At 44.4% G+C, this 12,060-nt stretch overlaps 1 protein-coding gene across 3 annotated transcripts in view; it reads right to left on the bottom strand.

Moving 5' to 3' along the window:
* The window catches only part of inpp5f (inositol polyphosphate-5-phosphatase F), a 287,343-nt gene that overhangs the window by 173,235 nt on the left and 102,048 nt on the right, over positions 1-12,060 (bottom strand). The window lies entirely within an intron of this gene.

The following is a 12,060-nucleotide window of genomic DNA, read 5'->3' as shown; positions in this document are numbered from 1 at the left end:
TAACATTCCAAGAAAATGGGCACTTCAATACGGTTGAATTAATGAGAACTCCATTATAACAAGTCAAGGAAACCAGTTCTGAATTACACTGCTGTCACAGTACTCACATTCAAAGTAATTGGCAGGTGATTTATTACTGTACAATAAGATCTTGCCCTTGGAAAGCCGAGAGCACTCATTTTTCAATAAGGCCTGCAGGTAATAGTTACACAACAATCGATAATAAAATGCATTACTAATATGGATAACCCTACTTTTACGGGATAAATCAAAGTCAGAACAGTAATAGGGTTAAGAAAGAATTGCACAAGCAGCGTCGAAAAATTGCACATTCCTTCGTCTCACTAATGTGAGAGAGAGGCACTTTATTATAAAAATATGGCTGTAATACATGTTACATAAGTTGTTATAAAATGCTAATGAACAAGTCCCCAGTAATGGGTTGAGATGGTTCTGAGGTATAATTTTGCAATCAGTTTTGCTTTAACTACACAGTTAGTTTTAGTAAACATGAACAAAGAGAAAACAAATGATTCTTGTCTTTTTATTAATGTTCTCTTTGAAGACCAGTGAGTTTTGGAACTCTACAGTGTACTGCCTGATTGTGTGTCGGGTGAGGGGTTGGCTGGGGGGGGGGGGTGAGAAAAGGAGAGACTGGATATGAAGATCCATCAAAGCCCATTCAGGTGGTTAAACCTCATCATTTACTTGGATTGGAAAAACTCACCTACATTAGTAGCAACCCCATATCATTTGTATTAACAGTGTGATGATTTGTATTAATATATTGCTGGAGCAAAAAAAACACAAAATTCAAAATCCCAATTTCATTCTGAAGACAAATTTACAACACATCTAAACGAACACAGCTGTAAGCGCCATACAAGGACAGCAGGCTAAAAAGGAATCAAATAAATTGGTTGGACTGGATTATTTTTCACAGACAAGTCCTTTAGTCAAGCTTGCCTCAGGATTTCAGCAGAGAAAACCCTCGGTGTAAATTATCCTGTCGAGACAAGCATGCTGTCAGCAAGAGAATTGACCAACTGTCCTTCCACAGGCTCCAAGGACATTTCCACATTACAGGATGATGAACTGGCGAGCCAGAGCAATCTCATTTCTGCTATCCTTCAGGCAATAACACGAGCTCAGTCTCTGCTGCTTCAAAAGAAACAGATTTGAATTCTCATAAGTACTGGGGGGGTGACAGACGTAATAGAATGGTTCCAATATTTAACAATGAATGTTTGGGCTAAATATTCATTAACACCATTTTTTTCTGCTGGGGGGTAGGGGGAGTGGGGTTGTGAAGGAAGGCAGTCAGCCTTATCCCATTTCAAATTGTCTACAATTAAAATTGGAACACAATTCTTGCTGCAATAAAACAGTGACTTCACTTCAAAAATATTTTGTTGCCTGTAAAATGCTTTGTAACATCGAGGTCATGGAAGGCGCTATATAAATGGCTTTTTTTTTTTTTTTTTAAAAGGTGAGATTATAAAAGGGTGACCAAAAGCTGACCCAGAGGTGGTACTTAAGGGGGGGGACTTGAAAAGAGAAAAAGGGAACTGGAGTTGCAGAGGGGTTTAGAGGGGGGAGTTCCAGAGGTTGCGGACTTGGTGGCTGAAGGCACAGCGTCCAATGGTGGGGCGAATACACAAATGCAAGAGTCAGAGCAGTGGAGAGTTCAGGGGAGGGTTATACTAATGCTTGAGGAGCTTCTCCAAAGACCAAGAATAGCAAGTCCACAAAAGGATTTAAGCACAGGCTTGGAGGGACCGAGAGCCAATCCAGGACAGCGATGACAGGGGTGAAGGGTGAGCGGGGCATTATAGGTGCAGCAGGATTTGGATGAGCTGAAGTTCACGGAAGAAGAATGGGGAGCAGGGCACAAGAGCACTGGAATAGTCGTGTCTGGAGGCGACAAAGGCATGGATGATGGTCTAGACAGCAGATGGGCTGAGGTAGGACAGAGGCAAGCTATTTCACAGGGATGGAGGTAGGCAGTCTTTGTCATGGAAAGGATATGGGGTCAGAACCTCATTGCGGGATTGAATAGGATGGCGATGTTGCAAACAGTCTTGTTCAACCCGAGACAGTAGCCGGGGAAATGAATGGAGTGGGTAACAAGGCTACGGAGTTTGTGGTGTGAGCTGATAATAGCTTTTGTTTTTCCCAACCTTTAGCTGGAGAAAACTGCAGCTCATCCAAGAATGGATTCCGGACAAGCTTCAACAGCACAGAAGCAATAGAAAGGTCGAGAGAGGTAGAACTAGGAGTCATCAGCACGTAGGTGGAAGCTGAAGTCATGTCTGTGGATTATGTCATCAAGGTGCAGCTTGTGGGGGGGGGGGGGGGGGCGGAAGTGGAAAAGAGGGAAAGGGGAAAGAAAGAGACTCCAGAGGCAACAGCATGAGGGTGGCAAGTGGCCACTGATGAAGACACTCCAGCTACGATAGGGCATGTATGAGTGGAACCAAGCAAGGGTAGTCTCACCTAGCTGAACAATGGGAGAGAGGCATTCGATGGAGATGGTCTAGTCAACTGGGTCAACGGCCACAAAGAGGCCAAGGAGGAATAATGCACCAGTCAGTGAATATAATTTGCGGCTTTGGTTGGGGACATGACAGCAGTATGGGGGGGCAGAAATCAAACTCGACAGATTCAAACAGAGTTGCAGAAGAGATGAGCATGGATTTGGTAGATAACAACTTTTTTTTTATTTTTTTAATCTATCCGTTCCTAGAATGTGGGCATCACTGGCAAGGCCTGCATTTCTTGCCCATCCTTAATTGCCCTCAAGAAGGTGATGGTGAGCTGCCTTCTTGAACCACTGCAGTCCCGGTGGTGAAGGTACTCCCACAGTGCTGTTAGGGAGGGAGTTCCAGAATTTTGACCCAGCGATGATGAAGGAATGGCGATATACTTCCAATTCAGGATGGTGTGTAACTTGGAGGGGAGCTTGCAGGTGGTGCGCCTGCTGCCCTTGTCCTTCTAGGTGGTAGAGGTCGCGGATTTGGGAGGTGCTGCCGAAGATATATCAAATGTCAAAGATACTTGAAGGATTTAGGTGAGGAAATAAAAGGTTGGAATTGGGGTGACAGTTTTCAAGAATAGAGGGGTAGGGTGGGATTTACTTTTGAGAAGGGGGTTTGAAAAGGAATGGGGAAGACCTGGAGGAGAGGGAACTATTTAAAATGTCAGCTAGCATGGGGGGTCAGGAAGGGAAGTTGGGTGGTTATTGGGTCAAGGGAGTAAGAGGTGGGTCTCATGGTGGAGATGAGTGATAGGTTTGGCTTGAGGGAAATCAAAAAGGGGGGGGGGAAGCAGCAGAGGCAGTTGAATGGATGATCTCTATCTTGGTGATGAAGAAATCGTTGAGCATCTCACATTTGTTGTTAGAGGTAAGGGTGACATGGGCAGGGAAGAAAAGTTTGAGGGAATGGTTAGAAGTGGAGAAACGACCCTGGGGGTTATCTTTGTTTATAGTGGGTGGTTTTGACAGTAGAGGGGGGTCTGGTAGAGCTTGATGAGAGGCGGAATCCATTGCCCATTGAGAAAACCACTTTAGGAGCTCCTTAACTTTGCCATCCATAGCACTTTCTGTAGACACAGAAGACTTAGCTCAAGGTGGGGTTTCTGTGTCTCCAATACATGAAGGTCGGGTCATTTGCACGAATGGGTTACCCAACGGAATTCTTGCCTTTCAAGGCAACCCTGCAATGCATTTAAGTTAACAGCTCTCCCAAGACACAGATATTGCCCATGGATTTTAGATTACGAGATAAACACTGAACTTCTCAAAAGGTGGAACTGAAGCAGCTCTCAGCTCAGTCAAGTGTCAAACTGTCATGCCCATTGCTCAATAACCTTGGGTAACTGCATTTAGGAGGTGCTGAATACCTTTGTTAATTAATTAATCTACTGGAGAATTTTAGGACTGTTAATCGTATTAAAATTCAGCAATAGGAAAATTATCAAAATAACTACAGGTGCTATTCTTACCAGCTTTAACAAGAAATGCTGCAGCTGATTCATCATGGCAGAAGGAGACAAGGAAACCCTGAAGGTTAATGGAGACAAAATGAAGTGCTTGCTGTGTCAACCCATCAATATATTTAACTCATGCTAATAAAACTCTTAGAAATGGTAACTGGTGATTGAATAATTTCTGCTCTTACATTAAAATTAATTTAGAATTTGCTTGAGCACATATCAAAATCATTGCTGTCCTAACCCACATTACTGGAAGTAAAATATTGAGCAAGAGAAAAGACAGACAGATAAAAGATAGACAAAAAAGACCTTGCATTTATCTAGTGCCTTTCATTACGTCGGGCGTCCCACAGCACGTCACAGCCAATGAAGTACTTTTAAAGTGTAGCCATCATGGTAATGTAGGGAAACATCCCACAGACAGCAACGTGAACAGAGGTCGAGACAGAAAAGCACGAGACAGACAATTATGATTTATGCCAAGATGCATAGCCCAGCCTCTCGCAGGCAAGCAGACACAATCAGCCTCAGTTCCGATAGCCTGTTGATACTCATTGTCAAAGCTTAAAGTTGCGCTTTAGGAAAGTGCCAAACTGCAGACAGTATCCAAGGAATCATACTCCAGCACAAGGCACCCTTAGAGGGCAGAGGAGAGAACGTGGGAAGAAAATCATGAATAAAGGAAATTGGGGCATATTTGCCAGCCAGCCCTCTCCCTCAGCTAGAGAAACAAAAACACAGGAACCACATACAAAGATTGTCTGCCCAAACACGTTGGCCTGTAATTTGTGCTCAGTGACGAAGGCAATCGCCACGGACCTTGAAGAAAGCTGCCCAGAGATCGCGTGATCTCGGTGGCGAAAACTTTACCTTTCGACGTGAAATTGACTGTAACGCTGTGAAAAGGGGATTCCTAGCGCAATGCAGCAGTCACATCATCAAGCGGTCTCAAGCAACCAATTACACTGAAGAATTCTCATGGACGGCAAACCTGGAAATAAACCAGCACTGATTATCTGCACTTTTGAAAAATATTAGAGAGCAAAAAAAAGATTGGGACATACACCTGGGGTTAAGGTAGAAGCTGAGCTATCATGAACAAACTTTAAAGAAAATATTATTTTCTTAAATCTAGTAATTATCATAATGGAGAAATTTGACATTCCACCAATACAAAATTAGTTTTTCAAGGCCAGAACGGTTGTTTATCAGACAATACGCTGTTAAAACACCAGTTACACCTATTCCAACGAGGCTCAATATTTAATGGGGGGCTTAACAGCAATATTAGCACAGAAAGGCTCGAGTTGTTGTCAGATCATGTGATTACACGGATTGCTGGCTCTCCGGCGGGGGGGGGGGTTCCACAATGCAGCCTCGCAGAAGAATCCACAGTGCAGCCTGTGGTGGAGCAGTGAACGACTGACCGCAACTTCAGGATTTTTGCATTTAGATGCGCATACGCTAAATCCTGAAGTTACGGTCAGTTTCAGAGGAGTAATGACAGCGAATGCTGACAGTTCGGCAGCAAACACCCCCGCAAAATCCGGGCCATGGTGTTCCTTTATTACCCAATTAGTTGTGAAAACAAAACTACTGTTTGCCCAACAAGTTCGCGATAAACAGCTTCCTGCAATACACTAGAGTCACTCTAGAGCAGTCCCTGTACTTGCGACACCGAAAGCAGCTCTACATCACTTAGCACATGGGAACACAGAGCGGCTTACTGTGGTCAAGCCAGTAGTGCAGTGCTTCATACTATTTGGAAGAAGTGCGAAAGCAGGCCAAGCAACCCATTTTATATGCTTAAACTGATCTAGACAGCAGCTTGCAAAACTGCGATTGCATGGCTGGTATGATTTCCTGGAAAGGCCATAACATGTACTAAGGTAACCTATAAATAGCTGCATTAGTTCACTGTAGCTGTGTTTGAGAGAATGTATTCTTGCACTCAAAACATCTGTTGCCCATTCTAGCAAAGCTCAAGAGGAGCTGCACACCCCAATTAAAATCCAAGAATATTCAAGATTTTTTTCCCCCACAAGTGAAAATTTCACAATGAGATCACAATTCCTTTAAAATTCCAGACAACCAACTGGGCATGGCTGGTTTAGACAAAAACAGTGATATAATTAAATAGCAGTGTCAGTGACTTTGTGGTAGTGTTTCGCGCAGAAAAAATTCTTATAACCATTCATGATTAAAATGAGTCAGAATGATACTCCAACTCTTGAGCAAAAGCTATTCCAAACTGCTCCGAATTACTTCAAGCACTGCATATTTCAAAACGATGAACATCTCATTTCCAACCTGCTCACTAATCTCCAACATCTCAGCATGAGTTTCTCCTCAGTTCATCTCAACGTCTCAAGTTTATTCTTGTGATAAGGGATGTCCCTCTCGCTGAATGCCATCTTGCTGCAGGAACTGATTTGCCACTCAATGCCGATATTGAAAAACTAGAGTAATTTGTCCTCATTATTGGTACACACAATTCCTAATTATTGCCAGTCTAGCCACATTCATTATAAAACCTGTGTGTTTCAGTACAATAGCACCTCAGCCATTCCAAACTAAATTCCAACAAGAATTGAACAGTGCGCTTCATCCAAAGATAACTGCTCATGTAAAAATCCAGTCAGGATCTTTGCTGCTATATTTTTCCAATTCCAAGTGAGGATATTAACAGAAGAGCATAAAAAAAAGGAGTGGGCCATTTGGTCCCTCGAACCTGCTCCGTCATTCAATAAGATCATGGCTGATCTTCTACCTCAACTCCACTTTCCTGCACTACCCCCATATCCCTTGATTCACTTAATATGCAAAAATCTATCCATCTCTGTCTTGAATATACTCAATGACTGAGCCTCCACAGCTCTCTGGGGTAGAGAATTCCAAAGATTCACCACCCTCCGAGTGAAGAAATTTCTCCTCATCTCAGTCCTCAATGGCCGACCCCTTATTCTGAGACCGTGACCTCCTGGTTCTAGATTCCCCAGCCAGGGGAAACATCCTCCCTGCATCTACCCTGTCAAGCCCTGCAAGAATTTTGTATGTTTCAATGAAATCACCTCTCATTCTTCTAAACTCCAGAGAATATAGGCCTAGTCTACTCAATCTCTCCTCATAGGACAATCCCCCCAATCCCAGGAACCAGTCTGGTGAACCTTTGTTGCACTCCCTCTATGGCAAGTATATCCTTCCTTAGGTAAGGAGACCAAAGTTGTACACAATACTCCAGGTGTGGTCTCACCAGGGCCCTATATAATTGCAGTAAGACTTCTTTACTCTTATAGTCAAATCCTCTTGTAATAAAGGTCAACATACCATTTGCTTTCCTAATTGCTTGCTGTACCTGCATGTTAACTTTCAGTGATTTCCCAATCTCTCACCATTTAGAAAATACACTGCTTTTCTATTTTTCCTAACAAAAAGTGAATAACTTCACATTTCACCACATTATATTCCATTTGCCATGTTCTTGCCCACTCATTTAGCTTGTCTATATCCCAGTGAAGCCTCTTTGCATTCTCCTCACAACTTACATTCCTACCCAGCTTTGTATCAGCAGCAAACTTGGATATATTACATTTGGTCCCCTCATCCAAATCATTGATGTAGATTGTGAATAGCTGAGGCCCAAGCACTGATCCTTGCGGTACCCCACTAGTTACAGCCTGCCAACCCGAAAATGAACAGTTTATTCTTACTCTGTTTTCTGTCCGTTAACCAATCCTCAATCCATGCTAGTATATTACCCCCAATCCCATGACCCCTAATTTTGTTTAATAACCTCTTGTGTAGCACCTTATCGAATGCCTTCTGAAAATCCAAATACATCACATCCACTGGTTCCCCCTTATCTATTCTGCTAGTTACAACCTCAAAAAACTAACAGTTTCGCCAAACATGATTTCCCGTTCATAAATCAGTGTTGACTCTGCCCAATGTTATTATTATTTTCTAAGTGCCCGGTTACCACAGCCTTAATAATAGATTCCAGCATTTTCCCAACTACTGATGTCAGGCTAACTGGTATTCAGCACGACAGCCACTCAACTTAAAACCGATTAAACTTTGGAAGCTACACGGGAAACTTAACCCTGAACTAAAGTTAATTTGAACAAAAGGCACGAGAAAAGAGGAACAACAGAAAATGCTGGAAACACTCAGCAGGTCAGGCCGCAGAGGAGAGAGAAAGAGAGTCAACATTTCGGATCAAACCCTTTGTCAGAACTGGAAAAGGTTAGGGTAGCTGCTAATGTTGCTGCCATCATCATTCACACATCATCTAGAGCCATCTTTTGTTTCTTAGCTTGTCCCATTACCTCTCCTTTTGCCTTGCACCATCATCCCTTTTGTCAGTCAATCGCTCCCGCCTTCCATCCTATCACAGACCTTCCCTTTGTCCTTTCCTCCCCTCCTCCCTGACCCTGCTTAAAAATCGCTCTTCCCTAAGGTTTTCCAGTTCTAACGAAGGGTTCAACCCGAAACGTTGACTCGGTTTCTCTCTCCTCGATGCTGCCTGACCTGCTGAGTGTTTCCAGCATTTTCTGTTATTTCAGATTTCCAGCATCCGCAGTATTTTGCTATATGATAAAAAAGGGTTCTTTTCAGGGCCATGTGTTATATGTTCATTACTTGCGCTAATGGACTGGTTTACCTCATGCACATAAGCTGCTAGCAATCGTTTAATATATTGTATTTCATTCCGCCTCAAGTCTCTGGTGGCACCTAAACACCATTCTAGTTACAGTCCGACATCATCCATCACAGTATATAGGATGAAGTTGTTAACATCTCAAGGAGACATCCGATAATCTGAAATGGATTAGTTACTGGTTGGGAAAGGGGGTGAAATTTGTAGAAAGAAGTGAAACATCGGTTATCATTTCTGCGAGTGTATTGATGATTGATCAATTACTGGAGAACATAAAACTCAAACTCGGGACAGCTGCCATCACGCCAAATTTGATTCATCACCTAAAGCTCCACGCTGCCCCAGATGGAAATAGCTGGCAAATGTGGCACATGGTAGGGGTACCAAGCCATGCTAACCAGAAAGTCCCAAGTTTATGCGGCATTAACTGATCGCCGCCTGGGCAACATTTGGATTGCTGCAATTGATATCTGCAACCCTGGGCAAGGGTAGAGGGAAAAGGTACAAGGTACAGGAAAGTATAAAGCAGAGCTCTCATAAGAATAGGGAAATGTGTTTTTATTTCAAGTAGTGTTCAAGACAGTTGAAGTTAGAGAGAAGTGGTCACCCTTTACCAAAATTCAACCGATAGGGTGCACGGGTAACCATGGTTACTTTTGAACCCAAGCTATTTCTCGGGAGTGCTGAACCAATAAAGGGAAATGTTTGCAGGAAAGCGCAAGACCTCGACAATAATGCCCCATCTCAAGATACAAGATCTCAAGGTACATGACTGGACTTTTGGACGAGAGTATCAAGCAATGCAGGAAATGTTTTCGTCCCATCAGAATTTACTTTGGTTTAATTCCAGGGCTTCAGGCTGAGAAATGTGTTCCTGTGCTGCTGTCGGTCCATAGGAAACCCTGGGAATTCAAACAGGCATGACAAGTTTCACAAGGTAGCAGCAGCCAGGAACAGACCTACCATCAGCATCGTGGCTGGATGAGGAGAGAACCAGGACAGCGGTAGCCACTCTCGCCTATGCATGAGCCCCAACTAAGGTCGTTGGCAACCCTCCAGCCGTTATTGATCGGTCTTTGACTCCAAAGCACTGATAGCAGCCAGCAAGCCCAAGAGCGGCCCAAGTTCTCTTTGCAGTTGGGAAACCAGCTGTTCACTCTGAAGTGCTCACACCACTTATGAAATATCTGCTGAGTAAAGATTCCTTAACAGATACATTATGAGCACAGTAGCCTTGGGATCACAGGTTTCTCAACTGCAAAGAGAATCCAATGGGCTGAGGGAAGGGAAAGAAGGAAGGAAATGGTGAGAGAGGTGAAGTGGAGAAGGAATGGGACAGACAAGAAACAACAAAGGAAGAGGAGGAAGAGAACAGAACAAGAGGAGGAAAGTGTGCAAGAGAAAGGGTGAAGGAAATACAAGAAGTGGAGAGGCATGGAGCACAAATGGGAAGATGCACATCAGGGAATGAACAAAAGCAACAAAAATCCAAAAAAAGTTGGGATAAATTGACATAAGGAAGTAGTACGTGACAACAGCAACGCACTGCACTGCAGATAGTGAAAACCAGAGCATGAGGTAAGAAAACGATAAGGGGAGAGAGAGTCAGTCATCAATACAGATCAGATAGACAAATTACTCACCGACAAATTATGAGCAATGCCACGAGAGATCAAGCGTTCAAGAAATATTGATCTTGTGCATTTTTGGTGGTTTGGGAATTTTATGGGAGATACAGGAAACTTAGGAGAAATTTCTCAGAACGACACCTTCTCTTGACATTCAATGGCATTACCATCGTCTAATTCCACACCATCATCACCCTGGGTGTCACCATTGACCAGGAACTTAACTGGACTAGCCACAGAAATACCATGGCTACAAGATCAGGTCAGAGGCTGTGTATTCTGCAGTGAGTAACTCACCTCCTGAGCAATGTTCCCTCTACACTGCGCGACCGCGTAGCCCGGGACCAGCTTTTCCAATGTTAACTGTGAATGGGCCACGCACCCAAAAAAAATTAGTGGGATCATTGCTCCCGACTCCTCATAGCCTTTCCACCATCTACAAGGCACAAGTCAGGAGTGTGATGGAATACTTGCCTGGATGAGTGCAGCTCCATCAACATTCAAGAAGCTCGACACCATCCAGGACAAAGCAGCCCGCTTGATTGGCACCCCATCCACCACCTTAAACATTCACTCCCTCCACCACTGGTGTACTGTGGCTGCAGGGTGTACCATCTACAAGATGCACTGCAGCAACTCGCCAAGGCTTCTTTGACAGCACCTCCCAAACCCGCGACCTCTTCCACCTAGAAGGACAAGGGCAGTAGGCGCATGGGAACACCACCACCTCCAAGTTCCCCTCCAAGTCACACACCATCCTGGCTTAAAAGTATATTGTGACGGAGCCACCAAAGGACAGAGCGGTTGTAAATAATTCCTTTAACAGCAATGTAGTTACTGTCTGTGCCTGTACCTTTAATTACACTGTTTGACTGTACAATGTCTAGTTCCTTTACAGCGCGGTTTCAACGTGATGACGTCATGCAGTTAGTCACGTGATTCTCCAATGGTGGGAAGAACGTGAGGACATCATGACGTCAGCCTTCAGACCAGGGGATCAGTCCTCGTGGAGCCTTCAATGAAAGCAGACCTGTATTTGATGTATTCCAGCAGTTTCTAGTTAAAACCTGTTTTGATCCATTAAAGTTCATTGTTTTAATTGCCTGAGTCGAACTCAGTCTTTTCGATAGTAACCTCCGTTCCTACATTGGTGACCCCAATTTCTACGAACAATTTTTGTGGAAGATTCATCATGGACACGAACGCCGTCACGCTGAAACTGCCACAGTTCTGGGAGCAACAACCAGACGCCTGGTTTACCCAGGGTGAAGCCCAGTTCGCCATCAGGAACATCGTCGCGGATCAGACCCATTATTATTACGTGGTCTCCGCCCTAGACAGCGCAACTGCCTCACCGATCATCAGGCTCCTCGGTAGTCCTCCTACTGACAGCAAGTATGATGCGATTAAGGCGCGGTTGCTTCAGGTCTTCGGGCTCTCGAAGTCAGAGCGCGCTCGCCGGCTCATCACGATGCCTGGCCTCGGGGACTCCAAACCGTCAGAGCTCATAAGCCAAATGCTCACGCTCTTGGGTGCCGAACCGGAATGCTTCCTCTTCCGGGAGCTTTTCCTCTACCAAATGCCTGAGCAGGTACAGGCTGCCCTAGCCAGATCCGACATTACAGACTGCACCGAGCTTGCTGCCGAAGCCGATAAGATTTTCACGGTAACCCAGCAGTGCTGCGCGGCCACGAGGCGCCCATCCCCCACAGACGCGGTTCCAGCTCCTCCTACAGCGGGCTGGTGCTCCTACCACGCCCGTTTTGGCGCGAAAGC

This window comes from Somniosus microcephalus, chromosome 8, assembly GCF_052327205.1.
Source record: "Somniosus microcephalus isolate GS21.2 chromosome 8, FLI_Smic_1.0, whole genome shotgun sequence".
NCBI classification, from domain to species: domain Eukaryota; kingdom Metazoa; phylum Chordata; class Chondrichthyes; order Squaliformes; family Somniosidae; genus Somniosus; species Somniosus microcephalus.
Note: the sequence above shows the minus strand (reverse complement) of the source record. Positions and strands in the feature narration are given on the sequence as shown.